Source organism: Poromitra crassiceps (assembly GCF_964638095.1).
Source record: "Poromitra crassiceps genome assembly, chromosome: 13".
NCBI lineage: Eukaryota > Metazoa > Chordata > Actinopteri > Beryciformes > Melamphaidae > Poromitra > Poromitra crassiceps.
Window position 1 is genome coordinate 26,066,463 of NC_139644.1, and position 6,485 is coordinate 26,072,947.

Genomic DNA, 6,485 nt, shown 5'->3' on the forward strand with positions numbered 1-6,485 from the left:
GTTCCAAACACGCTGACAAAACAACAAAAGTGCAGGACACAACAAATCATGGGGGAAATGTCACGCAAAGTGTTATACGATCATCCAGTATTTCCATTTGCAGTCTTTAGCGACCATTGTGCTGACAATAGGACTGACAAGTGTTATGAGCTGCTGGACGTGGGCCAAATGTCATTAATTTAGAGAATAAAGTTTGATTACCATCTAATTGAGTTGAATTTTAATGAAGGGCATGTAATAGTGTTGATTGACAATGGGTTTTCTCCACATTTGAATAAACTGTTAAGGCACACCTGAGCTCATTGGTCACACACACTGGCTGAGACACACACACACCTATACATGTTTGACCAACATCACACACACACACACACACACACACACACACACACACACACACACACACACACATTTGCTTGCACATAACACATACACATCACATACTTTCTCTCTCTGTCTTCTTCTCTCTCTACCTCCCTCAAGACTTTATTTCTACATAGAAAATGGCATTACCAAACAAACACAATTACAAAATAAATAGCCTGAAGTCATGGGACCTTCAAAGTAAATTATGGGACCATAATTGACAAAATGAACATCATGCTGTATTGAAGAAGACTTGAAACTGCCGATTGAGACCATAGATTAAGGAAGTGTTTACTAGGGCCATAAATCAAGTGAGATGTACGGTCATTTCCCAATTCACTTCCATGTAATCAGACTTCTTTTGCAGCCAGTGGAGTCGCCCCCTGCAGGCCATTCAAATGAATGCAGGTTTAAGTTACTTCCGCATTGGCTTCACAAACAGAGCCAGGAGCTAGCCCAGATGATTAAAAGGCAGGGTAACACTTTATATTAACATATTCACCATTAACTCATTCTCCGCCAACATTGCGTTATTTCAGAATCAACGCTTCCCCGCCATTGACGCAAATCTGTGTCAATGGCTCTTTTCACTGCCATACGATAGATGGCGCTCTTGGCCACCTTTGAAGTGATTACCGTACTCGTCTAGTCCTCTGCAAGCCAGAGTTTCTCCACTACAAAACCAGTCAGCTTTCTCAGCATCGATCTCCCTTCATGGAGGAAGCTCAAAACACATCCAGCCCGGTGCCTCAAAGCGCGGTACAATGAGTTGTTTCTCCTGGGCTGGACGCGTTGTAACACGGGCTCTTGACAGTCACTCAACACGGAATGATGATTTCTTTCACAATAAACTGGTAAACGCACACCAATCGCAGCTCGTGTCAGTTAGATCAGGGTTTCCCAACCTTTTTTGTGCCAAGGACCGGTAGATACATCTGAAAAAAAGTCGTGGACCGGTTGTCAATTTTAATCATATCAATTACATATATATTTACTCACCAGGTGGCGACAAAGGGTAAATAACAGCCTTTTGTGTTGTATGTAGCCTACAGTATTTATGTTTTTGTTTAAACTACAAACATAAATAAACGTCAACTTTAAACTATGTTTCAACTACCACACACAGCCTATAATATTATAGCCTATGTTTATTTATTTATTTTATTTAATTTTTTATTTTTTTGGGACCGGGCTCATGGCCCGGTACCAAATGCGTTGCGGCCCGGTACCGGTCCGCGGCCCGGTGGTTGGGGACCACTGAGTTAGATCAGTCATCCGCTTTGTAAACCCTCACATAGTGTCAAATATGCTCCCAGACCTCCACACATCGAGTACCAGGAAGCACCAGCTTCTCACAGAGAAGATGAGAGTGTGACCCGCCCCGGTGCGGAGTGTGAACACCCCACCTGCTTTGCTGCACAAAAAGGCAGTTTTCTCAGCTTTCTGGTGAGAGACGCATGGTGTCAGTGGAAACAACCCACATTCATGTGTCGATAACTAAAGAACAGAAGAACTGAGAAACAATCTATTTTTTCCCCATGAAAGTATAGAGCAGGGATACTCAACTTGCTTTGCCCGGGGGCCACTTTCGTGAAATGATAGAAGGCCAGGGGCCAGTTAATAAACAATCAATATACATTTTTCTGTAGCGGATTGTAGGTTTTTGGGGTGTCAGCCGAAGTTTAGTCTGACAATGTTGTGCACACCGGATAGTTAGTTAGGTTAAGTACATACATACTGTAAGTGCCTGGGTAGCGAGCAGACGGCGGTATTTGACAATTTAGCAGCTAAATCATAGATTATTGAAAGACATTCCATATTCTAGGCTGAAATGCTATAACAGAAGTGGAGTATTGGCCAGAATGACATGAATATTTGGACACTTATTCAGCGGGTATCTTGCATGTTGTGTTCAGGTGCACTGTAAAAAAAAATAAAAAAAAATTGTTTTGCAATTCCATCGCGGGCCACCCAGGGGGCGGCCCGCGGGCCGCCAGTTCAGTATCACTGGTATAGAGGCTTTGTTCTGTCTTTTGGGATATTCTATTCTGTGTTTAAATAGTCATAGAAGAAAATATTCTGTGGGTCGTGGAAAATCACTGAAAATGCTCACAAACCCTGGCAGTGGCTACTAGGCCATTAGCAGTAATATGCTTTGCTCAGTATGGGTCTTATAAGGTGATTTCTGTGTGGTGCTGATGGACAGCTCCTTTTATCGTTAAAATAAACAGTGGTCTGAGAACGTGTTATTTGGCCTCTGTACTGTTTTACGGTCGGATGTGCGCCACAAACATTTTTGTGATTTTCAAGCGGGCCATGAGTTGGAAAAGGTTGGGAACTGCTGGTCTATACTTTGAACTGAACCAATTGCTTGGCTGCCTGCAGCAGAAGGCAGAGCACGTGAATAGACACAGTGCAGAGTGCTGCAGCAGAAGGCAGAGCACGTGAATAGACACAGTGCAGAGTGCTGCAGCAGAAGGCAGAGCACGTGAATAGACTGACAGTGCAGAGTGCTGCATGCTACTGTAGCTCACTGACATCACAGCTCTATAGCAGGTCAGGCTTCTGTCAGTATAAGTGACAAGAGTTCAGAGTGACACACACACATACATACACACACACACACACACACACACACACACACACACACACACACACACACACACACACACACACACACACACACACACACACACACGCACACGCACACCCACACTAACGCTACCCAGTTCCAGTCAATCACACACTCATCGCCCAATGCTGTATCCTCTGCTGTGGCATTCGTCATAACACCCGTAACTCATATGGTTGCCGGTGCAGAAAACTGTAAGACAAGAAGAAGTGTATTCACAGGTGATGACAGCACACCTTTTAGTCCTCTAACAGGCTTATTTGCATACAAGCATACACAGCAGAGATAAACTGTCACATCCAAGAATATAATTATGACAAGTCTTAATTTTCTCTCTCTAGTGGAAGTCATTTTTCTGTTTAATTGGCCAAATATAACTTGTGCTTGACCTGCAATAGCTTTAAAATGTAGGCCATGATGAGATCCAATTAGGTTGATTGAACAGTGAATTTTCAGTTGGATCCTTTTAAGGTACACACACCCTGACAGAGGCTGACACAATAACAAATGTAATGTGTTTTGATTTATTATCTAACATCACAGACTAGTTCTACCTGCTAATGCGCCTGCATTGCAGGTAATCGAGTAATTCATCAAAGCAAGTCTTTAAAGTAGTCGATGTAATTACAGCTGTAAATTGGTATGGCAAAGGTAATCTTACACTCGTTCAACAGCATAATAGGCTACTTGCTTATTGGAGGTTACATTTGAACAAGATCTTACATTTGCGGTGTGTTTAACTTGTTCAGCAAACACAGCTGTGTCTTACAAGAGATGTCTACAAGGTTTAGAACTTCATCATAGTCGAGGGAATCCGTCAAGTCACATCCAAAACCTAACAGGCTGAGACAATTCAAACGCTGTGAGCACTGAGCTCCCAAGAGACAACTTAATGAGACTGACGCTTGAAAATAGTCTCTTGGGTGTTTTCAGTGGCTTCAGTATGGGATGTATGATGTACGATGTCCTGGGTCCGAATCCGGCCCAGGATCTTTCTCTATGTCATCGACCTCTGTCTCCCAGTCTTTCCAGTCTCTCTCCACTTTTATCTGTCTAATAAAGGCAAATAATAATGAAGATGATAAAAATCATACAACTGAGGTCTAAACATTTGGGAGAAGTTTTTGGAGAACCGCCACTACCATGTTCTTTATGCCGTGCTGTTGACTTATACTAGTCGACAGCAATAATTTGCCTGGGCTCCCAGCCAGTAGGTTAAACACTGAAGAACCGCTGCTATAATTCTCCAATAAAACAATTAGGCTTCTTCAGTGTTCTCCAAAACACAATTCAAGAGAACAAAGCAACCTCTTGGCCCTGGCAGCATGCTCTGCTACAGTCGATGTAACACAAAAACACCAGTATCAGACCGGACAACCAGGGCATCTAAATATAGCTGCGATTAAAACGGTCACAAAACATTTTCATCACACAGTGTTGTTGTGTGGGTGCATATTTTGGAAGAAATTCTGCAATCTCTGCTTCCCTAATCAACACAACGCTTGAAGAAGTCAAGTTAGGTCTGGGTGTGTGTCTGAGTGCTTTGTCTTATATAGCACCATCTGTGGCTGTTACTCTTCAATAAACTACAAGTCACCGACGATGAAAAGGGTAGCTTGTTGCTCTGTCCCTCTCTTTAAAGACGTGTGCATTTATATAACAATAATAATAACTTCAAGAAATAGATCTACCGTAAGCACTCACACTCTTAAGTGCTCAGGTGTCTGAAAACTTTGGGCCTATATAGATTTTCCATAGACTCCCATATCTACTGCAACAGGAAAACAATTCAAATCTAGCCTTTACCTCAGCACACAATACTGAAAATGCAATACTGTACCAGCCTTTAAAAGAAAATCCATCTGTACCCAAAGTCCAATCCAATAGTCCAATACACTGTTATGTTTCATCAATCTGTGATGCTCAATGTATTCCAGGGGCTATTTTCTGATGATTTATGATGTAATTTATTTTCTTGTTATACCCACTTTCCATCAATCTGTCTTGTCTAACTTCTACTTCAGTTAGTGACTTCCTACTTTTTTCCCAGAATGCCTTTCCACAAGCAGAAGGGAAGGGAGCGGGCGTGAAGTTCTATATATGGGTTATATACTGTGTGTGCTGGTGGAGGAGCGATACTGATAGCAAACTAAGAGGAGGGGAACAAGTGAGAGTCGCACCCCTGACTCAAAAGTTTACTCAACCCGTCTCATGGCTGCACTGCATTCTCAGCCTGGTCGCCAGAATGAAATGTCTGCATTGTATGTTTCTACAATCCACGGATATAGAATGTAGAATATGAACATTTCTGCACCAAAATATGTTGCATATCACATTTGTAGATATGAGAATATAAACATTATACACTTCATAGATCATGCTATTGAAAGAGCGCGGTGGCGAGTAAGGGTGTTGCGGTCGGGGTGGATGGAGGGGGTAAACACCGGTTGGCCATGTTCAAATTCCCAGTCATGGTCACAGCGTTTCCAAAGTGTACAGTTCAACATTACTTTGACACGATGATATGAATGATTCAGGTTGTACAGATTTATGTCAGCCTAAAAAGCTGAGTGAACTCTATTCTATACATAAATGAGGGTAAACTTTGATGGGTTTCCCTCCACTACAGTACATCTCTGCTTGCCACAAAGTAGGGAAAGACTTTGACATCGGCTGTTCAGTTCATCAGAAATTGCACTGGAAGTGTAAACATGGTGCTAGCCACAAGCTGGGCCCTCAGCTGCAGCCAGCAGCGCCCATAGGTTTTTAATGAGCAGCACTGCTAACAAGACGCTTTTATTGTGGTAGCCGAAGGATAAATGTGAAAAATGAATATGCATGTACTGCATTCACAGAAATAAGTCTATCTAAGCTAAAATAAGAAATGTACACACGTCACGCGCACACAACCACGCACACACACATGCACACAACCTGCATTGCCTCTTTACACCTAATTCAATTGGCATCTCTGGTACTTAAAATAAACAAGTGTGAAAACTCACAAACTGTCCTAAATATGAATGAAACGATAGTGAACAAACACTGAGCAGTAAACCACTAAAGCACTTACAGTACCAGTGAGAATGAGTGAGGGGTGTGTGTGTGTGTGTGTGTTGCGTCAGACTAGCAGTGAGGATCATGCATCTTCACGCTCAGTCCCATCCCCACAGAAGGAGAGAACTTCTGTGCTTATTTCATCTGTGAGCCTTACCCTCCTCCTCCGCCGGCTTCTCTGGATGAGGAAAGACGCACAGTATTATGAATGATGATGATGATGATGATCTACAGACAGAGACACCTACAGGACAAACACACACATACACCTGATCGTGTTTCCTTACCCTTCTTGTCTGCAAAGAAAGGGAAAAAGGAAGAAGAATATATTAGAAAATGAAACGATCTTTATGAGGTGCTAATAATAAAATATTTGTTTTTCAGCGGTTATTGTAGTTTAACTGTATAATAACAGATTATTGCATGCGTA

At 42.3% G+C, this 6,485-nt stretch overlaps 1 protein-coding gene across 1 annotated transcript in view; it reads right to left on the reverse strand.

Moving 5' to 3' along the window:
- The window catches only part of mybpc2a (myosin binding protein Ca), a 42,526-nt gene extending 36,298 nt beyond the window's left edge, over positions 1-6,228 (reverse strand). The window contains exon 1 of the mRNA XM_083649064.1: positions 6,213-6,228. The gene's annotated coding sequence lies outside the window, so the exon portion shown is untranslated. The remainder of the gene's footprint in view (positions 1-6,212) is intronic.
- Positions 6,229-6,485: the final 257 nt, after the last annotated feature.